Source organism: Myotis lucifugus, unplaced genomic scaffold (assembly GCF_000147115.1).
Source record: "Myotis lucifugus unplaced genomic scaffold, Myoluc2.0 scaffold_12, whole genome shotgun sequence".
In the NCBI taxonomy this organism is placed as follows: domain Eukaryota; kingdom Metazoa; phylum Chordata; class Mammalia; order Chiroptera; family Vespertilionidae; genus Myotis; species Myotis lucifugus.
In genome coordinates this window covers 11,328,428-11,355,371 of record NW_005871060.1, presented here as the reverse complement: position 1 = coordinate 11,355,371, position 26,944 = coordinate 11,328,428, and the positions used below count along the sequence as shown (strand labels likewise).

The 26,944-nt window shown below is 35.4% G+C and overlaps 1 protein-coding gene and 1 non-coding gene across 2 annotated transcripts in view; both read right to left on the bottom strand.

Annotated features, from left to right (window-relative positions):
* Nucleotides 1–26,944, bottom strand: part of CCSER1 (coiled-coil serine rich protein 1) — a 1,147,418-nt gene that overhangs the window by 210,955 nt on the left and 909,519 nt on the right. The window lies entirely within an intron of this gene.
* LOC111825065 lies at nucleotides 13,793–13,895 on the bottom strand. Its single transcript, XR_002828178.1, has one exon. It is a non-coding gene; the product is annotated as a U6 spliceosomal RNA (small nuclear RNA).

The window sequence follows — 26,944 nt, the reverse complement described above, 5'->3', positions numbered from 1 at the left end:
AAACGCTTACTGATAAGATATATAGTCAGTTAACACCTATTTTACATATCATATATACCTATTAGAGGCCTGATGCACAAAGAATCATGCAAGAATAGGCCTTCCTTCCCTTGGCTGCCGGCACTGGCTTCCATCTGGCACCCGGGACCTGGGCCTTCGCTCTGGTTGCCGCCTTTTGCCTTCGCTCTGGCCAGAGCCACTTTCCACCTTTGCTCTGGCCCTGCCACCCTCCTGTAGCTCCCTCCACCCCTCCTCTCCTGCCCCAGCCACTCTGTGCCTGTGCACACACACTGCCCATAGGCCCAGAGTGGCCGGGCGGGGCAGAACACCTGCGTCGTCGCCATGGTGACAATGCAAGTGTCCTGGCCTGGCTGCCACCATCTTTGTCACATCAATTTGCATATTCCCTCCTTATTGGCTGTGGGTGCTGCCATCTTTGTTGCAGAGTGATGGTCAATTTGCACATTCCATCTTTATTAGATAGGATAAATATTATATACTTGCCATGAAGTAAACTTGTGATTAAGAAAATCATGAGGTTTATGACTGAATGATAAAATTACAGCCCTTTCTCATTAGTAATTTGAAAGTGGACCAATTGAAATTATTATCTTCTGGTTTGTTTTATTTTTTAAGGGTTTATTTTTTATAGGAACATGATTTCCAATAGTTTGCAAAGTAGTTTTTTTAAAAAAAAATATATTTTATTGATATTTTTTACAGAGAGGAAGGGAGAGGGATAGAGAGTTAGAAACATCGATGAGAGAGAAACATCGATTCAGCTGCCTCCTGCACACTCCCCACTGGGGATGTGCCTGCAACCAAGGTACATGCTCTTGACCAGAATCAAACCTGAGACCCTTCAGTCCACAGGCCAACACTCTATCCACTGAGCCAATCTGGTTAGGGCATAAAGTAGTTTATACAATGCCCAAATACTGATAACATTGCTATAGTTGCTTCTATGTGATTCTGCTTTTAAATCATTTGTAATTTAATATTTCACAATTAAGTTCAAGTTGAAAATGCAAAATTTTTGCATTTTATAATTGATGATACTGTCTTTTGAACTTTTCCACAAATACATTGCATCTCAAAGGAATTCCATTGTTGTTATATTCATTTTATTTTAGTTATAGAAATGTTTAAGAGCTTCCATTAAAAGACTTTTTTTGCCTTTTATAAAATGAATAGAATGTTAAAATGTGATAGTTCTGCTTTACATGTAAAAACAAACTGTTGAATAAGTCTAAAAGCAATCTAATAAACTGGAAAGAAGGCAACGATGGGAAATGAGACATTCATCAAGATGATAATTAGACATTTCTAACTGAATCAAAACTATTTTTCTGTTTATTTTTTGAAAGAAGAATGAAAAGATCCAAAATACTCCTATGTGTGTGAGGTTTCAGATGTTTTATACAGTATAAAGATAAATCATGTCCGATGCCTCACTGAAACAAAGAAAAGTAATCTAGCCTAGAAGGGAGAAAATGACTGAGATTTGCTTTCTGCAATTGAGAAATAAGTCCTAAGAAACACATATATTTCTCCATGAAATTGTCTTTTCTACTTTAGTGTTAGCGTTAGAAGAAATTTCATTTAAATAACGTTCTTTTCATAACCTCCTAATAACTTAGAAGGCAGATGAACATTTACAAATGAAAACAATAAATACTAAATAAATACGCTTCCAGTAACACTTTGGGCTTCTGCATGATTTGTCCGTAGTGTTAATGGTTGTGTCTAGGTAAATGTCTGAAACAATATATGTTACTAATTAAAAGACTGTATATCCTGTGGTGTGAACTCTGTGATCTAATTAAATTCTGGCTGCCCTCCATTATGAAAAAGGAAAGGATGTGATGTGTGAAAATGTGCAAATTAAACTAGATTACTAAGTCCTTGAACCAATATTGCGTTGCTAAGGTTAGATGTTTTTGATGATCTGGGGTGCATGAAATGATGAATCAAGGGATATAGCTCAAGAATGGAGGTATGCATATTATGCCAGAGAGTGTGTGTTAGCCTGCTAAGATTAAAGTTAGCCAATGTATCAACAAGTATAGGTATTAGAAAGAAAAATTTAAGGCAATGCCTTGTCCATTTAGCATATGTTAATTCTATTAAACCTTTCTTTCATTTAAATGTCAGTAAACATAATGCTAAAATTATAGACTATTTCTGCAGTTATTTTCTTTTTTAAAGTAATTTTATTTCATGAACTAGTATGAAATCAAGTAACAGACACAAAAAAACATCATATATTTCCTAATTAATAGACATTATCATTTAGAAGTGTTTAAGAAAAACCAGCAGATAGCATGGAGAGTTCTCACGCATCCTCCCACCTCTGTGATTCCCCTGTTATTAACATTTTATAGTGCGGAAATTATAGAATAGTATAGTAAAAATTTGTAATTTTTACAATTAATAAGTAAATATTGATATATTGTTATGAGCTAAATATTTATAGCCCATCATTTATTTGATAATTAATCCATACTTTATTTAGATTTTCTTAGTTTTCACCTAATACCCTTTTTCTGTTCTAGCAATCTTATCCTGGATACCACATTATATTTAATTGTTGTTTTTCCTTAGGCTCTCCTTGCCTATGATGTGGATTTTGTACAATGTTCTTTAACATAAAATCGGTGCAACACCCACTGTCAAGAATCCCTGGAGCAGTAGCAGTGATTAAATTATCCACTTAACTGTATAAGAGTGATTTGGATATCTATTTTGAAAGTCCCTAATAAATAAATTATAAATGTATCATGCATTCAGGTAACTAGCATCATTCTTAACACTAATTAGATCAATGTAATCATATGTCCTTAGACAATGACCGTGTGACTGTGAGTGTTTGCTTTAAGCTTTTTATACTGATAAATTATGAGAAGGAAACACAATTTATGGCTATTTATCAAGGGATAATTATTGAGGGCTTACTATGTACCCTCGTAGAACTGAATATATGATGATGAATAAGCCAGTAAAAGTCCTTTCTTTGAGTTTATACAATAGTTAGATCAATAAACAGGGAATGAGATGATTTGATACCATAATTTCAGATATTGATAAATATTGTGAAATATATATAATTTGAGCTGATCCTCAAATGACGAGAATGATCTGGGAGGAAATCCTCCTCGGCAGACAGGAGAGCCAACGCCAAGCTGTAAGGCATGAGCAAGTGCAGCCGGCAGGATAGGAAGGCGGTGGCAGAGCGAAGAGAAAGTATTGGGAATTCGGAAAAGCAATAAAGGACAGGCCAGAATGATAGGGCCCTTTACACCACGGCAAGGAGTGTGGATTTATATCACAATAAATAAGCCACTGGAGAATTTCAAATAGAGAGTTTATGTAGAAGGCTTATCTGCCCTGATTTATGTTTTTTAAATATTATTCCCCTGTGCTATGGAGATTAGATTTGGAGGGAAACAGTGCTGGAAAATAGATGATCAGTCAGGAAGTGATTGTAGAAATAAGAAATGATGTTGACTTGGATTAAGGTGCTTTGCAGCAGAAATAAACATAAGCGGGAGGACTTGGAATGTCCTTTGAAGGGAGAGCTAACAGGATTTGTTGATTAAATGAATGCTGGGGTAGGGGAAAAAGAATCAAAGAGGTTTCCTAGATTTTTTGGCTTAAGAACCGATTGCCATTTACTGAGGTGAAATATGGGGAGGAGTATGTTCAAAGGTGGATATTGAGTGTTTTATTGTGACCCCCATGAATTTTAGATAATTACATTTATATCCAAATGAAGATATCTGTTTGGCAGTTCAATATATGCTCAGAATTTGGGAAGAGGTCAGGATTGGTGATACAAATTTGGGGGTTACAGGGACATTGTGTATGTTTTTTTAAATATTTTTATTTATTTCAGAGAAGAAGGGAGAGGGAGAGAGAGATAGAATCATTGTTCGGCTGCCTCCTGAATGCCCCCAACTAGAGATCAAGTCTGCAACCTGGACATGTGCCCTGACCAGGAATCGAACTATTACCTCCTGGTTCGTGGGCCAATGTTCAACTACTGAGCCACACTGACCTGGCAAAATTATTTATTTTTATAAACTCAATGTCAAAATACTTATTAGGTGAACATAATTTTATCTTCTGGCATGTACCACAATCATATTTTAGTAGATAAATCATGTATTAATTCCTTTTTTAATATTTCAGTTTTTAAAAGGTAACTGTCATAACTAAATTCAAAAGAAAATTTTTATTTCAGTAGACCTAGTAGTAATAAAAATATCTATGCTATATATATTAATGGAATGTATCAGTGAAGAAGCATGTATCTGTTAGATAATCAATTAGGATCTTTTCCATACTCAGCATAACCTTTACATATCACTTCATTATTAAATAATAGAATATTTATCAATATCCATCTGTAAATTGTACACATTATTTACAGATTACAAATGGAAGAACCATGTAAAACCATCTTTCCCTACTATTTCTGAGAATATCTTAGGAAAATATTTGCTCTTAATGAAGTCTAATCTTCCTTTTAGGGTGAAGAGAGTAGCCGCTACACTTTTAAAAACACTTCTTAAAACCTAAACCTTCACATAATTACTATATAAACAAAGATAGAAGTAAAATCTGGGATATATCCTAAATACTGGCTGGGGCATGGACTGAATCAAAGAACCTTAATGCTAACCTAGCTTGCCAAATCAATTATATATTATTCATGACCTGTAACTTTGAAAGCTCTCTTGGTGATAAACATTTTTATAATAATAAATTTTACTGCTTAACACATAACTCTTTTTTCCTTACCTTTTCAGTTGTCACTTAGTTAAAATCTTTCATAAATACCTTGAAAATATCACCATTTGCAGTGATAAATAAAATCCAGTGTTTTTATAACCAGTGTTCTTCTAAACATGGGCTGAGAAAAATAATTGTTGAAAAATGAGTAATTTATTTTTATGTTTGAATAATTAATTATATTTTAAGCAGCACCATTAAATTAGTATCTACCTGAGGCACAGATGTCTCAGTCTCTGAAAGCAATTAATGCTTTTATATATTATTTTCCTAACAGAACTGATGGTGGCTTCATTTTCACTGCCATGAACATACATTACTTTATTTCCTTGGCACTAAAAAATAGTGCCTTCAAGTCTTATTCAGAGTTGTAATTTATCTAAAATAATGAGTAGATACCAAAACTAGACATTTTAATACACCATTTTTTTTTAAAAACCCCATTATCAGAAAGCTGTTCACACAGCAGATAACAGAAAATGGAATTAGTTACAGTTCAGATATGCAATCATATATTGTTTGTAATAATTTTATAATAAGCCCCACTGATGTCACTGGAATTGGTTACACTGAAAAGACACATTAATTCTCTCTTTCAAAGGATTATTGACTTCCTGAGTCTTAAAACTTTCTTCCAAAGTAAAGCAACAAAATGATTCATTATTTTAAGAGTAGGTAAAATCTAGACAAAGGAAAAGCAGTAGTTTCAATTGAGCTCCTAACTTGGCAATGACTTATTTTGTCTCCATTGTATTTCTCTTTAACTTCCATCTATCCCTGTGTCTCCAACTGAATATTAGATATCACAATAGCAAGTGGTTCATTTAAAGCGAATATCATTTAATGCAGTATGATTTTGAAGCCAATTTTAACTTAGTAACACCACCCAGTAATATAATGAGAACTAATACCTACTTTTTTTCTAACTTTTAGAGAGAGAAAAGTCCATGCTAAAATTTCTATTGTAATTTTTATAGAAGTTATGATTTCCTAATTTAGTACATGCATGTAAAAGAAGGAAATCAAATTGTCTTTAAAAACATGCATAGAATATGCAAATATCCTTGTAGTATTGCTTTCTTCCTAGTATAGTGTAACCACTGGAGTCAAACTAGTTAGCTATGACATCTCAGTTCTGTCACATACTTTCATTTTCTAAACACACAAAGGTGATAGTAATGATAGCTCCTCTATAGGTATCAAGTTAGTTAGTATGGTGCTCAAAGTAGTGCTTCACTATATTGATTTTTGAATACCAAAAGGCATAGTTGGGTCTTTATTAAATAAAGTTAAAAAATAATATCTCAAATGGTATTCTCTGGGCTTCTTAAAATTCAGTTTAATCAGAAAATTCACAGACATAACATTTGCACAACTTATAAAATGCAGTGTATCATGAAAAAACCATGCTTTAGTTCCATGTGATCTCACCTAATTAGGTGCATGCCTCACTTTTAAGGGCTTAATGGAGTTTCAACATTTACATAGAAGCCTATAACCACAGTTCTTTCATCTAACATGGTGTTTCTCAAACTTTAGCATGTATCAGAATTACCTAGACAGTTTGTTAAAATGCAGAATGCATTTTGGGCCTCACCTCCAAAATCTCTGAGTTAGTTGGTCTGGGTTAGGTCCTGAGAAATTGCCTGTCTAACCAGTTTCCCCGGTCCTGCTGTTGTTGGTCAAGGCACCGCAATTGGAAAACTACTGCTCTAAAAAAAAAGTGATTGCTTTTCCCATCTGGGTTTTGGGAACGATATAGTCAGTACTGTAACCACTGAACTGCACGCTTCACCAGCACTTGCCAATGGTTTGGCTGAGGCAGGTGATATCTGAGAGAAGTTATCAGGTCTGAGGTCTTCCGTTTTATTCCCTTCTGTGTTGGGGAACTACCACAGTCACCTAGGCACGGACACCGGTGTGGTCCACAAGAGACTTACTGAAGTTTTTAAGACTGCAATTCTGGTTCGCTCTATGATTTATACATCTCATTTTCATACATTTCTTGTGCTTGTCTTTCAGCCTCCATCCCTACCACCTTCTATGTTCTCCCCTTTATCTAAGGTGCCTGAATCCTGGAAACTACATTTCTGGATTTGCTTTAGGCCGGGGGGGGGGGGCAACCTTTTTGTGAGTGCATGCCAAAACCAGCAAAATCTCTGACTCAAAATTCTTCTGCGTGCCAACCCTAATTTTTTGAGAACATGTTATGCCTACCTGATATCTCTTAAGGTGTACGTATGTGAAGAACCTTGAAGAAATAATAAAATTCATTCGAGCGACAAAAACACAGTATATGATGATGAAAAATACATTTATCTTTTTAATGTATACATGTTATGCAAAATTATTTATTTATCTAAGATGCACCTACACTGAATTTATCTGAAAAATAAAAAAGTCGATATTAAGAAAATAATTATAAATGGAAGATTATAAGAGAGGGTTTCACAAAAGTTACTGGCATGCCATGTTTGGCACGCGTGCCAAGGGTTGCCCACCCCTGCTTTAAGCTCTGTCAATGACATGCATGCAGGTAAAATTTGGAAGGCACAAGAATGGGACTGACACAGAGGCTCCAAGACATGACTTCGTGCCCTGTGTGGTCATTTGAGGCTCTGGGCAGCTGGGACTGTTTCCAGCTCCTTCCTGACCTCCGCCTCTAAGCTATAGTGGCATCGGGCAATGATAGGTGATCCCATTTCCAATTCAGTAGTCCTCTCAACATAATTTCTTGCTGTAAGTAGTTTCTGATATCTGCAAGACTATCTTCTCTTTATACTCTCTATACCTTTCCTCTGTATGTCATAATCACAATTAATAGTATAATTGTTATTAGCTGTCATCATGCCATTTTCATTCAATTTCATCAATTATCTACTTATTTCTCTGTTAAATTAGTCCCTTCCTAACATCCATTAGGCCTTCAGAAATCCTTTAATTTCCTAAATATGCCCATAGTTTCTTATCCACATCTATGCAACTGACATGCACATTTGAGTTAAGTTTCAGTGCAAATGTCATTGCGCCTACAAATTGCTTACTCTAAAATATTGTTTTTACCACCTTCTCTCAAATACATTCTCGTTCAAAGTCTACAATACAGTTGTGTTTTCTTTTGTTTTTCCTACATACATTTATTGGTCTACTGTCTGCTCACACACGTTTCTATTGAGAACTTTGTCACATGATTAAGTTTTTGTCCCTTGGCAACCATTGCTTTCTTCTCCGGGGATTTTACCTTCTATTTACCATTCTGCTCTCAACTCTAACCTTGAACTTTTCCCTTCATGCCTTTGATCCTACTTCAGTCAGTTTCCGGGCTCATGTGTGCAACCAGGAATTTCTCAGAGGATAAATACACACCCTTTAGCCAAGACTCTTCATAGTCTAAACCAGACGTATCTTCTAAACCTCATCATCTTTCATGAATATTCCATTTACATTCTTTGCTTCATTTTACCTTCCACCTAAATGTCCTCATCTTAAGAGCAAAGACCTGCCCTCTTTAACATTTTCTGAAAATATCTTGTCCTGTGGCTTTTTTCTGCCCAAAAATCTTGATGAATTTTGTAAAAACAGAGATAATATATACTATCACTAGAATAAGAAACCAGGTATTTTAATTACAATGTAAATTGACATTGGAGTGCTATCATATGTTAATGATGAGTCTTGTAAGGGTAGTTGAAGTAGACATTTTATATGTAGATCCAGTATTTTTAAGTAAATATTAGTTCATTTTATTCAAAATTGTTCTGTTAAATTGTTCAAGTTAAAAATCAAATTAAATCTTATTTGCTTATATTAAAATGCCAATTACATTTTGAGTTACACATTCAATATTGCTGTTTAAATGAATCAAGGTACGATTCTAAATAGAAATCTGTGTTCTCTTTAATAAGATGTATTGTGGAAAAAAACTTACAATTTGTGAAAGATAAAAGAGTCATTTCTATCATTCTTCATGCACCTTAAGTATCACCTCCTTTTAAAGGATATTCAAATGCCTAAGACATATGACACTCCATTTGACTGCAATCTCCGTCCATATATGTGTCTATTTGATAGCTGAATATGCAGGGCAATAATTACTAACTACTTATCTCCCACCCCCACTGGAACAGGTGATTTTCCGGGTGTAGTGATTAATATCTCATAAATGAACAAATGAGATAATGCCAGTAAATTTGGTCAATACAGATTTTACCTGCTGATAAAAACAGGAATAGGAAAAAATGAGCTATTCCTGTATACCCATCAGATAAGAATTTTTTAAAAAACAAATTAGTTGCTGTTAATTTTCAGTTTTTACCTATTGAATCTATATATTATGTATTAGCCACTTGGCTATACTGACTTTGTTTAATCAACCAAGGAAAGAAAACCTAGAAAAATCCCAACAATTAATTATAATATGTTTTTAAGGTAATGCACATTGTCTTCCAACTCTAAACCTGAGAATCACTATGTCGCATGAAGAGAGAGGGTGTAGCGGGCAAGAGAAGGAGGTAAGTAAAAGGACAAGAATACACAGAAAGGGAGATGGATAGACACATGAAAGGAAAATGAAAAGTAGAATCATTTATCTTCAAGTGGTAAATAGAGGAAGAATATAAGGATTTTGACATTGTTTTCTATACCTGCTTTCTTCCTTATCCTGCAAACCTCATTCCCTCTTCTATTCCTATTTCTCCTCTTCCAAAATCTATGTGGAATTTATTCCAAAGAATCATTCACCCTTCCTTTTTTGAAGTTTGTTGAAAATTTGTGTAACTTTCAACCTGATTTCAAAGGAAGGATTTAAGGAATTACTTCAGGATTTTTAAATGACACATTGTCATATAAATATTTTGAGAGCATGTTATACACATTAAATCTTCATTTGGTCACTATAATGACACTAGGCTAAATTTTTTTGTTTTATTTTGGATTTCCTTCCTTTAAAATATCCTAACAGGAAACATTTAATAGTTTGCTTTAAAAGCCATTTGTTTAAAGCAAGCTATTGAACAACATGGGTTGGAACTGTGTGGGTCCACTTATACACAGATCTTTTCAATAAATATAATGAAAACATTTTGGAGATTTCCTTACTACTGTGAAGCAATAGATTCCATTAGACTACCATAAAGCAATCATATCGCTATTCCTTTGTTAGCACTGCAAGGATCGTTATACCTGTAATAAATATGAATTTCTTTTTCACATTATCTTCCTGTCTAATATTAGTAACACATATAACATCTACAGTATTTTCAGTCATACAAGACAATACTGATGTGGGTACTGACATGATACATCTTGTAAGCAAAGTAAACTTTATGATATCAATATATACAGCAGAGTACTCTAAATGTATTTTTTCTTCCTTAAGGTTTTCTTAATAACATTTTCTATCCTCTAGCCAACTTTATTAGAAAAATATATTATGTAATATACTAGAGGCCAGGTGCATGAATTCGTGCACCAGTGGAGTCCTTCGTCCTGGCCTGTGTGATCAGGCTGATACCGGCTTTCTGACATCTTCTGAGGGGTCCCGGACTGTGAGAGGGTGCAGGCCAGGCCAAGGGACCCCACTGGTGCACGATCAGGGTTGGTGAGGGACCGCAGAAGGGCTCCAGGGCGTGTCTGGCTCCATCTTGCCCAGTCCCGCTTGGGGCCAATCGGGGCCAGCTGGCCAGGAAGGGACGTAGGAGGTTGGGCAGCCAGGGAGGGATTGTGGGAGGGCTCCAGGGCATGTCTGGCCCTTCTTCCTCAGTTCCGATTGGACAAACCCCAGCAGCAAGCTAACCTACCAGTAGAGTGTCTGCCCCTTGGTGGTCAGTTTATGTCATAGAGAGCGGTGGAGAGGCCTTAGCATATCATTAGCACTTTGATTGGTTAAATGGTCGACAGGACACTTAGCATGTTAGATTTTTATTATATAGGATATAATATACCAAATATACCAAATATTCTAATTGACTATTTATGTTATCGGTAAGGTTTCCAGTCAACAGTAATTACATTTTGGTAGAGTCAAAAGTTATGCACGAAACTTTGCATGGAGTTAGTACTCCTAACCTTTTGTTGTTCGAGGATCAAATGTAATTACTGTGATGGATATAAAAATGCAGGCTGACTAATTCATCCTATAACACTTAAAACCCAAGAACAGGTAGGATAACTGTGACACAGTATCATTTATAAGCCACCCTTCCTGAAAATACTGAAAACCTCAGTATCAAGAATAAAAAACAAACCTAGAGATTTCTCATGGTATGCAATATTTATGAAGATAAATGCATTTTTATAACTTCTAGGAAACTATTTTTTCTAAATATGTGTTGTGTTGATGCTCTTCATAAAATAATATAATTGGTATTCTAATATTTTAAAATATTTAATTTCACAGAATCCAGTAATTCATTCCTTCAAAAAGAAACACCAACATCACAGAATAATTTTCTCTATGTCTAATAAGTTTTCATACTCAAAATCTTTATATTGGTTTTAGAGTTTATTTAATGAGTTAATATTTTATATTTCCTATGAAAAATTTAATATTTCCTTAAAAATTAATTTTTTTACATTTTATCTATTTAACTTTCTGATACAGTAAGAAATTTAAAAGTGCTATTTAATTCATATAATAATTAGTATCCACTGTACCTAATTGAATATTCTCACTCTGCTTGTTTCTAAATTCTAAACAATACAGAAAATATACTTAAGGGGTAATATATGATCATAAATTTTACAGGCAGCTTAAATTATATTTTCCTCTCTGTAATTACAGTGAGATGACATTGTTAGTTATTTGGAAATGAGAGAGCCAGTAATATTTTGCTAGTGTGTAAGCAAGTCAAAAGCAGGGACTGTGTTTTAAGTCATCTTATTAAGAGTATCATCTTGTGCCTAATATGGAAACGGCTATATTATTGAGTGGGTGTAGAGCAATGAAAAGCACTGGTCCTCCGAAGTCAGAAAAAGAAAAACACAGAATTTGAATCCTGGCTCCATGCATGTTGAAGTAAGCTGAATAGTCATCCTCCAAATATATTTCCTAATGGTAACCCCCTGTTCATTGGGTGACCTACTTGGAAATAGGGTGTTTACAGGTCTAATCAAGTTAATAATCTTGAGGATAGATAACATCCTCTTGGAGTTAGAGTGGGCCTATATCCTTATAAGAAACAGAAAAAAGACAGAGGTGCAAACAGAGGAAGGCCACGTGAGAATGAAACAGAGATTGGAGTAGAGTCCACAATACCAAAGTTGCTGACAGCCATGAGAAGCTCGCTGATAGGCCTGGGGAGGCTAGCTCTGGGCCTTCAGAGCAAACCAACCCTGCTGATACCTTGATTTCCGACTTCTGACCCCCAACATCTGGGATAATTTGTCACAGCAGTCCTAGGGAACTAATGCCAGCATTCAATCACTAAGAGAGTTACATTTCTCATTTAAAAATGAGGCTAAGGACTATTTTTTCAGATCTGTTAAGAAAGTTAAATGAGATAACCTTCAACCACTTAACCTGATTCTGATATCCAGCAGCACTCAGATATTGGTTCCCCTTCTAAGAACCACTCAGGAGCAGTCTCTACTAGGATTTTTCATGGCAACGTATCTAAAATGTGCTTGCCTTAGAGGGGGCGGGGGCTGGGCGAGGAGGAGCACACAGCCCCCGCCCACAACACATGCCTCCATTAAAAAAAAAAAAAAAGAGATAAAATGTGCTTGCCTTAGCAAGGAGTATAAATATAATTTGTGCTTACATAAACTACGATTCATTACGAGGCAATTTTTATGTTTATTTCCTATATTGCTGATGATTTAGAAACCACCATAATGAGAAAATTTAATTAAATACAGTGAATATTAGTTATTAAGGATTTACACAGCACTTTTGAATCTCTTGAAACATCAGTAAGTCAGGTAAACAAGTTTCATCTTTTTCTCTGAACACTTGCCTTTTTTTTTAAACCTCACCCGAGGATATTTTTCCCACTGATTTTTAGAGAATGGAAGAGAGAGAGTGAAAGACAGAGAGCAACATTGATGTGAGAGTTGAGGTTTAAAAATCAATGTGAGAGAAACACATGATTGGTTGCCTCCTGCACATGCCCTGACCAGGGCCTGGTCTGGGGAGGAGCCTGCAACCGAGGTACATGCCCTTGCCCAGAATCGAACCCGGGACCCTTCACTCCACAGAGCAGGCTCTATCCACGGAACCAAACCAGCTAGAGCCACTTGCCTTCTTGACCCTTCCATGAGGCTACCCACATTGACCTCAACATGAAGTGTAAAGGAAGAATGAAAAACAAGGGAAAAGACTTTGTCTAAACTCAACTCCTAAAGGGCCAGAGAAAACCTTTTATCGCCTATAATTTGAAGAATAATCATATTTCACATTTTTAGAAATTTAAAAAAATGTAATTTTAATAAGTGTTAAGTCTCAACAGCCTGACCCCACATTATTTTTAATGTTTTGCCTGTTTTGGATATTCTTCTATGTGTGAGCAAGGACACATGTTCTTATTAATAGTAAATAAAAGTTTGGCCGAAAAAGCTGACTGTATATCACATGTTCTACCAAAACTGTATTGCAGAAAACACAATTTTAAAGAGACAAAGCTACAGAACTCAGACCTCCCCCTGAGTATGCATTGAATAAATTCTGATCAGCAACTTTTTATAAAATAAATCTCAATGTCCAATGAATATTTATTTATAAGAAATGATTTTTTTTCTTTTCCATGTAAATTGAAACAAAAGCAGTTGTTAACAATTAAATTAAAATAATACCCTATTAATTTCAGTTACTAATTGATATTTCATAGATAAAAATGATAACCTAGGCAAATATTCTTCGTAAAAAAATTTAGGTGGTATAGAATCATATATTGGTTATATTAATTTCAGGTATACAATATGGGGACATTTTTCTACCTTACGATGTGATCACCCCACTAATTCTAGTAATCATCTATCACCATGTAAACTTAACTCAATAAAAATGATGGAATGCCTCATGGATTTCCATGTCATCCTTGTGCAGGGACATTCTAATCTCTGTGTCATTCCAGTTTTAGTGTATGTGCTGCTGAAGTGAGCACAGGCAAAGGTTCTTTACATAATATAAAGGTGTACTTCAACCTGTTGACTAGAGCTTAATCATAAGTTTCTCAGGCAAGTGGGTTCTATAAATTTATTGTGTTTAGCAACTTTTTCAAATGCTATTAAAGCCCACTAAACCAGGCATTAAGAAAAACATATTTATAATGTTTCCAACATTGTTCTAAATGAGACCTAGCCAGTTCAGCAAGGGCTACAAGGAGTGAGGAGGTGGAAAGAAGGGCCCCTGGGGAAGGTTTCCTCTGGGGGTCTCCCAGGAAACCATTCCTCAATGCATTTTTAGTCTCCTCAAATTGTACCTTTAGTCTCTCAGGTTTGAAAAGAGACCAAGAATGAATTGTTTTCTTATGGACAGATTCATCTGAACAACATTTATGTGAAAGTTGTGTAAAAGTCAATGTCGATTTATTGATTTCCAATTTCAATTGTTACTGCTAAGGAAACCAGATCCTTAAGGCCACCAGACTCTAGCTATATGTTCTCTCTGTAGATACCCTGTGGAAAAGCAGCTCACAGATCCAAATACAAAGGTGTATGAGGAGCACGGAATAATAGAGACAAAAAATGCTTAAGCATTAAACTAAGCTGACTGAGGTTTCCATTTCTCCTATCAATTATACCTTCCACAGGGATCAACAATTCAAGTGTTTCCTGTATTGTGCATGAAGGGGCTCTTGAATGCTTGATCTGTGGACTATTTTTTGTTTGTTTGTTTTAATCATTACCAAACCCTCCACTTATGATTGATGATGTCTGCTTTCCTTAGATTTAATATGTTGAATTAAATACAGCCACATTTTAAGGGTCATGCCAGATTTTTCCAGTTTAAGGGAATTTGCATATATACACCCATATCTATTATGTATTGATTTCAATTTTCAGAAACCAATCATAATTTCAAATGTTTATTTCTCTTGGAGGATATTTAATTATGTATTTATATAGAATATATGTTTTCATTTTTAAGGGTTTGGCAATGCACCTGATCAACATGCTATGAACAAAATGAGTCACATGTCTTCAAGAGAACAGGAAAAAGATTAATTTTACACTCTGTTTTAGGCCAACACAGTCATTTGAGTACAAATGTAGGGTTTTTACAATAGGATTCTTAGTGGACTAAAGAAAACCAGCTGGAGGCGTTAGTGGTATAGTGGTGAGCATAGCTGCCTTCCAAGAAAACCAAACACACACCCTGAGATTATGTGTGTGACAACAAATGCACTCATTTTATTTAATTGATATTTAAAATTATCAAAAATTATATTTACTAATATTTGTGTAAAATTGTGATTATAATTTTTCCCCTGAGGATCCAAGTAATATATTTAGTACTCAGAGGAAAATTCAAAATGGAATTTCCCGACTTGTGCTAAAAGAGTTAAATGCTAGTCTATTTGCTCTTTAAGAAGCAAAAACAAATAAAAACAGTTTTGACCCATATTCATATATAATTACTTTAATTCTTTGGCATAAAAATTAGATCATTATAATACTTGTCACATTTCATAACTGAAGTGAGGAACTTAAAATACTTTACAGGTTATTTGAGGAATCTAACACTATTTATCTATCCTATCTAATAAATGACAAAAAGGGTAATTAACCGTACCTCCGCTATGCTTCCCATTGGCTAATCAGCGAGATATGCAAATTAACTGCCAACAAAGATGGCGCCGGCAACCACACAGCTGAAGGGAGCAGGAGGTTTGCTTGCTCCAGTGATGGAGGAAGCCAAGGTTCCCCGCCTGCCCGGGCCGGCTCTGAGCTCTGAAAGCAACAGCTCCAAAAGCAAAAAAGTTTCAATTATAGGAGCTAAACAAACCCCAGATACCTCCTTTCAGCCAGCCGTGGCCTCAGAGCTGGGAGCGCCAGTGAAGGCAACAGAGTTTCAATTATAGAAGGTAAATAAATCCAAGAATAAAAAAAAAGAAAAAAGGAGAGGCTGGGAACTTCAGTCGCAGGCCAGCCTGAAAATGGCCCTCAGCACCTCACCCAGACTGGCCAGGCACCCCAGTGGGGACCCCCACCCTGAAGGGGGTGTGGCCAGCCTGAAAATAGCCATCAGCCCCTCATCCAGGCTGGCCAGGCACCCAAGCGGGATCCCCACCCTGATCCGGGACACCCTTCAGGGCAAACCAGCCAGCCCCCACCCCAGCCGGCACCAGGCCTCTATCCTATATAGTAAAAGGGTAAAATGCAAACTGACCCTAACAGCAGAAAGACTGGGAATGACTGGTCACTATGACACACACTGACCACCATGGGGCAGACGCTCAATGCAGGAGCTGCCCTCTGGTGGTCAGTGCGCTCACACATGGGGGAGCTCTGCTCAGCCACAAGCCAGGCTGATGGCTGCCAGTACAGCGGTGGTGGTGGGAGCCTCTCCTGCCTCCTCAGCAGCGCTAAGGATGTCCGACTGCAGCTTAGGTCTGCTCCCCGCTGGCAAGTGGACATCTCCCGAGGGCTGCCGGGCTGCCAGAGGGATGTCTGATTGCCAGCTTAGGCCCAATCCCCCAAGGAGCAGGCCTAAGACAGCAGGTGGTCATCCCCCGAGGGGTCCCAGACTGCAAGAGGGCACAGGCCGGGCTGAGGGACCCCCTTCCCCCGAGTGCACAAATTTTCATGCACCGGGCCTCTAGTATATATATAAAAGCCTAAGCAACCAGTCAGCCAGCCAACCATTTGACCGTCAGACCGGTAGCTATAATGTGCACTGACCACCAGGGGGAAGCACGCAATGCAGGACCAGAAACCACAGGCATGGAAACATGGAACAGACTGATGAATCTCAGAGGGAACGGGGGAGGGGAAAGGGGGAGGATGGGAAGGGATTAACCAAAGATCTTATATGCATACTAGAGGCCTGATTCATGCACCGGAGGGGGTACCTCAGCCTAGCCTGTGGGGATCAGGCCAAAACACTCTCCGACATCCCCTGAGGGGTCCCGGAGTGTGAGAGGTCACAGGACCCCATTGGTGCACTTGTGAATTTAATTTGACCTCTAATCGAAAAACTAATACTTTCCAACACTGCAAAGAAAGACATCAATTGCACAAGTGCCTGATCCTTCAGCCCTATGAGCTACGTACAGCTGCTCAAAGAAGCTGTGTTCTGGCCCCCGGCCATACCTCCCCACATGTTGTTCCATCCTCCTGGACTTGTTCTGCTCACATTCTTCAACTGACTCACTTATATTCAACCTTCCAGAATTACTTGGGCATCAACTCCTAATTTGACAGAAAGAGGAAAACTTTCCATAGCTTTTGGGGGGCAGGGGGTGGGGAGACATGATGCCTTGATAGAAATATTAAAGAAAAGAACCTTGGAAAAAGAAATAGGAAAAATGGATAGAAACCTGGTTTTGTCACTAAGCTTTGAACTCTGAATAAATCATATTATCTTTCAAGGATTTATTTGTGATATGTATGGATTGGAATAAATAATCTCTGGGACCATTTATAATTTTATATGGCAACTTGGAAACTTTTAAATGGAGTCATAACAGATAAAATTAAATTTATCCTCAAAATCCATAATATCAATGGGTTCCAATTACAAAATCTAAATTATGCTTACTAACATACTTAATATGTTGCCTTAATCTAGACTTTCCTTTATATGTCATTAGTGATCTTATCATCTGTGTTCCTGGGCCTTCAATGCTTGGCTTTCTCCTCTCCCAGTAGTTCTGGACCCATCATGTATTCCTATCACTGTCCCATGAATAAAGGATCTTTTTCTGTTCCCTCCCCTCAGCCACAATGGATTTTCACCAGTATGGGGTGCATTCCCCTCTGTACTTTAGGTTTCTGTTCTGTATGTACCTTTCCAACAGTGGTTAATGTTTTCTTCCTCAGACTTTTCACTCAAGGGTCACTTTATCAGGGGTTTTGCCAATAATTTTATGTAATTATCCAGTGTGGACTGTAGAGAAGAGCCTAAAAGTGGGTGCAAATTCTCACTATATTGATATTCTCTTGCTAGCCCACATTTGACCCTTACCAGGTGGTTAACTAGAATTTAACAGAAGTCTTACTGTTGTTTACCTGTGTCTGCTACATCTGGTCTCTCCATGCTATATACTCACCTTTTCACTTCTAGCTCAGGCTAGCTGGTTGGCCTTGACTTTCCTTCTCTGGTGGTTTAAGAGAAGTTGCAAATGTATATTTCCTCTATATATTTTTGCTATTAAAAGGGTAGGAAAAAGGCTCTGCAGTTTTCTATATCCCAAGCTAAAACCAGAACATCTACATATGGTTATAACATATTTTCAATACCTAAATATATTCAGTATCTGAGAATGATAATCATTATTGTCTACATATCAAAGGAAATGCCGTCTATATTTTCTTTTTATTGAAACTGAACATAACTTTTACTTTTTATTTGCTTAAAACTAAAAGCTCAATTAGGCCCTAACTGGTTTGGCTCAGTGGATAGAGCGTCGGTCTGTGGACTCAAGGGTCCCAGGTTCGATTCTGGTCAAGGGCATGTACCTTGGTTGCTGGCACATACCCAGTGGGGAGTGTGCAGGAGGCAGCTGATCGATATTTCTCTCTCATCGATGTTTCTAACTCTCAATACCTCTCCCTTCCTCTCTGTAAAAAATCAATAAAATATATTTAAAAAAAATAAATAAAAGCTCAATTAGATGTAAAAACCATTACTTTGTTCTCAAAAAAAAGACATTTATTTAGAATTTTCCTTCCAGAGGATTACAACATAGATTACATTCTTCTTTTGCACCTTTTCCACTTCCTAACAATCTATTGTATTAGCTTGTCTTTTATTAGTGGTATATTGATGATTTCATCATGTCATTTAAAACTTTTCTTGTTATTCTCTTTCTAACTGAAACTTCTCTTTTGAAGAATGGGATTTCCTTTATCCTAGATACATATGTACATTTAACTGTGAACTTATAGACATGATACACTTTCTTTGTTCCCTGGGCATGCAGAGCCACATAAGCATTACTTTACTCATGTAAGGTTTAAAGCAACCCTACCAAGCATGGCTTCTAAAGGTATCTTTTCAAAGACAGTGATCAAATACAGATTTTAAAAAAAGGTCTATTAGTTCTCACTAATGTTGAAGCCTGTTCCTTTATTGCTTCTAAGCACAGAAAACAATGAAGAAAAGTAAAATCAAAGTTATGTCTAAAATAGGATAATGAATAATGTAAAGATGTCCTGTGGAATAATAGAGACAAAAAAGGAGGGGGCAATAACAATAAATAAACTGATAAACCCAAAAGGAAATAAATCAGAACAAACAGTGAAAAAATTTGTTAGAAAAATATACTCTGAAGATAGCCCATCTTAAAATTATTCCTTCTGACTTTGAAAGAAATATTATTGTGAATAAAAATCTTGCTATCATTCCTTTCTTCTTGAATTTATTGTTCTTTACCACTTGCTGAGTTAATCAATTAAAAAATTGCTCTTTAGTTCTAAAAAGAAGGGAAAAACTTGATTGAAAATGAGGGAGGTAAGTTAAAACAAATGAGAGAAAAGCATACTTTGAAGAATAGATAATATTAAATTTTTGACATATGAATAAAAATTGGTATTGCATAGAATAATTTTGTATTTTCAAGAATAGATTGAAATACATTGTGAAAAATCCTATAGAAACATTTAATCTTTTAATCATGTGTAGCAAAAATAATTTCCCTTTATTTTTAGGATAATCCCTTAAAGTATTAAACAAAATATGTATATTTTTATGCTTATGCCCTGTTTTAAATATATAACCTTATGTGTGTTATAATGGTAACTCCTATCTGATGATTCTGAATAAGAAAGTAGCATCATTTTCATGTGTAATCATTTCAGTTACGTTGATATTCCACTACCTGAGGATGGCGCAGCTAAGTTAGATATAGGGCATACCTTGTTTTACTGCACTTAACTTTATTGCTCTTCAAAGATATTGCATTTTTTTTTTTACAAATTGAAATTTTCTGGCAACAGGCAGTAAGTCAATAGGCTTTATTTTTCCAACAGCATTTGCTCACTTTGTGTCTCTGTGTCAATTTTTGATAATTCTCGCAGTATTTCAAACCTTTAATTACTATCATATTTTATGGTAATCTGTGATATTTGGTGTTATTATAGCAATTGTTTTGGAGCACAACAATTGCATCCAAATAAGATAGTTATCTTTTTTAAAAATTAGAATCCATGAGTTTGCTATTAGCATGAGAAGGCTCTTTTCTTTTTCTTTCCAACCATCCCTTCACCCCCTCCCTTTAGGCAACCATCAGAGGTTCTTTGTATCAATGGATTTGTTTCTATCTTGTTTTGTTTATTCATTTGTTTTGTTTTCAGATTCCACATATAGATGAAATCATACAGTATTTGTCCTTCTGTTCGATTTTTTAAATTAAAATTTGTTAGGGTGATATATTGGTTAATAAAATTATAAAGGTTTCAAGAGTATAATTCTTTAATACTAGTACATCCTCTATATATTGCATTGTGTGCCCACCACCTAAAGTGAATTCTTTTTCCATCACCATATAGTTGACCCCCTATAGAATCTCCCCACCTCCCTTCCGTCTGGTAACCAACATACTGTTGTCTGGGTCTATGAGTTTTTGTTTTTGTTTTTCTTATTTGTTCATTTATTGCTTTCAGTTTTATATCCCACATATGAATGAAATCAGAAGGTTCTTGACATTTTCTGTCTGACATACTTCGCTTAGCATAATATTCTCAAGGTCCATCCTTGATGTCGCAAATGGCAGTATTTCATGTTTCTATATGCACCCCTCTGTTCATTGCAGCATTAATCATGGTGGCCATCACATGAAAACAACAGAACAGTCCTTCAGTAGATGATTGGATAAAGATGTGGTACATATTTACAATGTAATTCTTCTTTTTCTGATTCATTTTACTTAGCATAATACCCTCTAGGCCAGTGATGGCGAACCTATGACACGCGTGTCAGAGGTGACACGCAAACTCATTTTTTTGGTTGATTTTTCTTTGTTAAATGACATTTAAATATATAAAATAAATATCAAAAATATAAGTCTTTGTTTTACTATGGTTGCAAAGATCAAAAAATTTCTATATGTGACACGGCACCAGAGTTAAGTTAGGGTTTTTCAAAATGCTGACACGCTGAGCTCTAAAGGTTCGCCATCACTGATCTAGGCCCATGCATATTGTGGCAAAAATAGAATTTTATTCTATTTTTGTCACTAACATTTGATTGTGTATATACATAGATATATGACATCTTCTTTATCCACTCATCTATCAATGGATACCTATGTTGCTTTCATATCTTAGCTATTGTAAATAATGTTGCAATGAACATAGGGGTGCATATAGCTTTCCAAATCAGTATTTTTGTTTTTACAGATAAATAACCAGTGTTATTGCTGGGTTGAATTTGAATTTGAATTGTTGAGAACTCTCCGTACTGTTTTTCACTGTAGCTGCACCAGTTTAAAATCACAACAAAAGTGCATGAAGGTTGTATTTTATCCACATCCTTGCCAACACTCATTTGTTGATTTTTTGATGACAACCATTCTGACAGGTGTGAAGTGGAATCTCTTTGTCATTTTGATTTGCATTTCCCTGATGATTAGTGATGTTGATTACCTTCCATATGTCTGTTGGACATCTGTATGTTTTCTTGGTGAATGTCTATTTAGGGGTTTAGCTAATTTTTTAGTTGGATTATTTGTTTCCTTGGTGTTAAATTTTATATATTTGTGATATTAACCCTTTTTTGGATATATCACTTGTGAATATCTTCTACCATTGAGTAGGTTGCCCAAGATGGAATTCTTCACCAATAAATGCTGTGTGTATTCCTATTGTTTACCAGTTGGCAATTCACCAGTCTCCCTTACCCTGGGCCTTCCTATTCCCTGAGACACAACAATATAAAAATTATGTCAAATGATAACTTTACAATAGTCTCCCAGTTTTCAAGTAAAAGAAATAGTCACATGTCTCTCACTTAAAGTAAAAAGCTAAAAGTGATTAAGCTTAGTGTGGGAGGCAAATGAAAAGCCAAGATAGGCCTCTTGTGCCAAATAGTTAGCCAAGCTGGGAATGCAAAGGAAAGGTTCTTAAAGAAATTAAAGGTGCTATTTAAGTGAACACAAATGATAAGAAAGTCTAACAGGGTAATTGCTGAAATGCAGACAGTTTTAGTGGTCTGGATAGAAGATCAAACCAGCTACAACATTTCATTAAACCAAAATCTAATCCAGAGCATGGCCCTAAGCCTCTTCAATTCTTTGAAGGCTAAAAGAGATAAGGACACAGCTGAAAAAAGTTTAAAGCTACCAGAAATTGGTTCACAAGTTTTAAGAAAAGAAGTCATCTCTATAACATAAAAGTGCAAGTGAAGCAACAAGTGTTGAGCTAAAAGCTGTAGCAAGTTATCCAGAAGACCTGTGTGAGATAATTAACAAAGGTAACTACACTAAACAGGTTTTCAACATAGATGAAACAGCCTTATACTGGGATACGATATCTTTTAGGACTTTCCTAGGTAGAGCAAAGTCAACGCCGGGCTTCAAAGCTTTAAAGAACAGGCTGACTCTCTTGTTAGAGGCTAATGCATCTGGTGATTTTAAGTTAAAGCCAATACTCATTAACCATTGTGAAAATCCTGGAGCTCTTATAAATTATGCTGCATCCACTCTATCTGTGCTCTATAAATGGAACAACAAAGCCTGGATGACAACACATCTACTTACAACAGACTTTACAGAACATTTTATGCTCACTGTTGTGTCCTAATACTCAGGGGGGAAAAACAAATCCCTCTCAAAATATTACTGCTCATTCACAATGTACCTGGTCACTCAAGAGCTCTGACGGAGATGTACAATGAGATTAATGTTATTTTCATGCCTTCTAACAAACAGCCATTCTGAAGCCCATAAGTCAAGGAGCAATTTTGACTTTCAAGTCTTATTATTGAAGAAATACATATTATAAGGCTATTGCTGTCATAGATAGGGATTCCTCTGATGGATCTGGGAAAGTAAATTGAAAATCTACTGGAAAGTGTTCATCCTTCTAGATGCCATAAAGAACATTTGTGATTCATGTCAAGAGGTCAGGCTATCAACATTAATAGGAACTTTGAAAAAGTTAATTCCAATCCACATGGATGATTTTGAGGTGGTCAAGACTTCAGTGGAAAAAGTAACTACAGGTAAGATGGAAATAGCAAGAGAACTAAAATTAAAAATGAATTATGAGATGTGACAGAATGACTGCAATCTCATCATAAAACTTTAATGGATGAGGAGTTGCTTCATATGGATGAGCCCTTTTAATTACTTCACCATTTAATCAATCTCTCTTTGTTGCTAGATTTTGTTTTGGGTTGTCACCAAAATAAATTTGTTAAATTGGATATACTTTTGAAATAGCTAAAGTGATAGCCATAAAACAAATAAGTTCTTAATACTGAATACAACATAAAAAAGAGTAAAACTTTAGTTAATTTTAACCTCAAGAAAGTATTAATCACTGCTTTCCAACAGTCATAAATATAAATACTACAAACCAAAATCAACTGTAAGATATCTATATATGTGTTGGTTTTATAGAATAGGGTAGGAATGAAGATGATATCAATATTCTCATGTTTGTATACAGAATAAAACATTCACTATTTTAATATCATATTTTTATAAGACCCACGATTACAAATATTTAAGAAGTCTCAACTAATATGTAATTCAGAGATTCTAAGACTTGTACTTGACCAAAAGAAAATGTAATAATTAGCATTCCAAATTCATATCTTATAAGCTTACTATTTCCAAGTCCACATGTTTAGAAATGCAAAATCCTGTTTATGGTCTTATATTCTGAGGAACTGGATACACTTCAATTTTGGTTCCTCAGACTAAGAGAATCCATCCATCATCTTATTTTTCTTTCTGCTTTTAGTAAGATTAATCCTTATGTAACCAGAAATAATAATTGGAACTCTCAAATATCTACTATTATTTTCATATTATACAGTTTAATTTTCTGAAAGTAAGAAATAAGTTTAATCCAAATTGAAGGTTACACTTCCATAACCTTTATATTTCCACTCATGATTTCACAGCACCTATTATGAATTTACATTTCCAAAATGTTCTAGTAGCAATAATTTCTCTATTCCAAAACAATAGATATTATTTTATCTTCAGTAACATCACTTATATGCACATCAATAACTTTTTACTTTAAGAAGTGGTAAATAATTTTTTTATCTCATTGAAATTCCTGCTATAGTTTTCATTTTTTGTCAGTTAATACTGCACCAATATCTACATAAAAGATGCCGTAGCTTTAGTATACTTTAGAAAGTTAGATAATTGAGAAACAGGTAAAAGGAAATAACAAGGGGCAATTTGAGACCTGCTAGTGATTATTTAATTTGGGGGGAATATTTAATATATCTAAATCCCATCTTCTATTCACATTAGCAGTTCTTTCTGCCACAACTTCAATCATAAGAATTTAAATTTTGACCATTCTTTCATGAAAAAGGAGAGAGTACAGTGCATAGTTTTGTTTGTTGTTTGGCCAGCTTTATAATGGTGAAAGTACTTCATTTTAAAAAAAATCGATTCACAGATCCTCCTCAGTGAATGTCGCCAAATCATGTGTTTCTTCTGCCGACAGTGAGGAAAGGCATTATGAGACAGAACTGCACCTTCGAATCACCTTTAACATCATATTAAGATGAATCTATTTGGCATTTATTGCTGAGCACGGCAATTAGGTCCACGTGGTGTACTGCTGTAGCAGTCTATAATGGAAGCAAACAACCATGATTTTCTGATGGATGCTGGTGTGGGAAAAAGGAAAGACACGAATGGAATGGGCAATGAAAATAGCTCCTTCTCAAAGTCTGATGGCACTTTGGAGATTCCACATCTTAAATTTACACGTACATCCCTCACTGAAAAAAGTTCAGGGTATTCTTCTGAGCTAAAATGCATGTATCTGATTCTCGGGCAAAGTGTATATATTTATAATACAGCTGAGTAAGGTTGTAATACCTCAGATTTATATCTAAAAATTATTATTTTCATCTTTTCTGAATATTATGACTTGGGGACAAACTATGGTGGTTATAGAGTCAACTTTGCTTTAAATTCACTAGAAAGACGATTTCTTTTCATGGATTTTTTTCCTTTTCAAGAAAAGATGCCTCATTCACGGTGGCTAAAACACAGCTGTATATGATATCAGAGCTCTCTGAACAAGTCTGTAAAAGAAGTAATGATTTAAGAACGCTTACTGACTCGGTTGACAGAGAAAGCACTATCAGTGTTGCTAATTAAAAATGAACTTAAATAAGAGCCACTTCTATCTCTGCCCCAGACTTTGAGCCATTATTGAAGCCTCAATGCACTGGGCAACATTGCAATGCAGCTTTCCTAAACGGGCTGGATAATGACAAACGGATAAGGAAGAGGCAAAAGGAACCGTTTTCTAGAAACAGGCTATAGGTAATATACAACACGGATTGCATATTGACCTCCGGGCATTTGGTCTCGATCAGCATGCCATGCTACAGCACAGGAACACAGTCATGTTTACAACACAGAGCTGAAGGGAAGAGACTCACATAGCTGCCTGCGAGAAGGTACAGGAGCACTTCCATAAGCTGTGCCCTGTAAATAAAACACATTTTTTTTGGAGCAACTGATCATTAGAAACAGTATAAAATGGTAACAAAATGAACAAAGAAAATGAAAACACACAAAATAAATAAAAAATGGTTTTAGAGACTATTTTTATTAAATAAGGTTTTGGAGTTACTATGTATGGCAGACATAAATATTAAAGTAATATTTGTAGGAAATTAAGAAAAATATGTAATACATCAAAATGAGATATAAAAATAAAACTTGCAGCCAACTATGGGAAGATTGAATTTGACAGACAGAACGTTATGTGAAAAGTAGAATGCATGATATTTATGAAGTGGCCTCCTTCCAGAGTAGGTTCTTTATCTGATGTAAACGTTTCCACAGCCTTACTAGTAAACTAAACAGTGTTGTAGTTGCTCTTTCTCTTTCTACCTGACACACTGTACAAAACAAAAATAATGACTTCAATAAAATGACTCTACCCTGTGCATCAATAAAAGTTAATCACTGAAAAACAGCATAATTCGATGGAAAAAAGTTATTAAATAAAGATATTAATTGTGTATGATAGGCACTAACGTTAGAACAACCACATTGTGAATATTTGCTATATCCTTCTAGTTGACAAAGATCTGCACAGACCTATTGTAATTAAAATTGTATATTCGTATTCCTGGCAATGATCTCCATCACAAAATTACATTATAATATATGCAAGGAGAAGTTTTGAAATTTTAGGAAAATATAAGTCTCTGTGAAAATCAATAGTTCATTATAAATATAACGTGCAAATAACAAGAATATTTGAAAATGATTAATAATTATTGAACTTTCACTGTCTAAAGTTGCTATGCTTAGCACATGAACAGCATTATCTTATTTAGTTCCCACAACAGTCCCAGAGGTAGTTACAATTTTTGACTGTTATTTATTATGATTGCTGTTTTTGATGACGAGAAAACTCCTTAGAATTAATTAAGTAACTTTAGATTCAGGTTGGAATCAGTTAAGGAACTATCCACTTTGTTTAATGCTAGTTATATAATTAAATGAGGGATCTACAAAATAATTCCTGTTGCTGGCATTTAATGAATTTTCCCTCTAATAAGAATAGCAAATGCTAGTATTAAGGCCTTGGTTCCTATAAAGGTATATCAAAGAGCATATACCTTATCTTGTAAAATGTCTGTATACTTGCATTGATGGATGATAAATAGGACATGCAAATCCCCTGCTTTAATGTTCTCTGTCTAAGAATATGTTTGTATTTCTAAAAATCATCATTTGCAACAAGATAATAATAACTTGTAACAAAAATTCATCATTTGTGAAAATTTTTGTACTTTTTAGAATTTTAAGGAATTACTTCAAGTATAAGT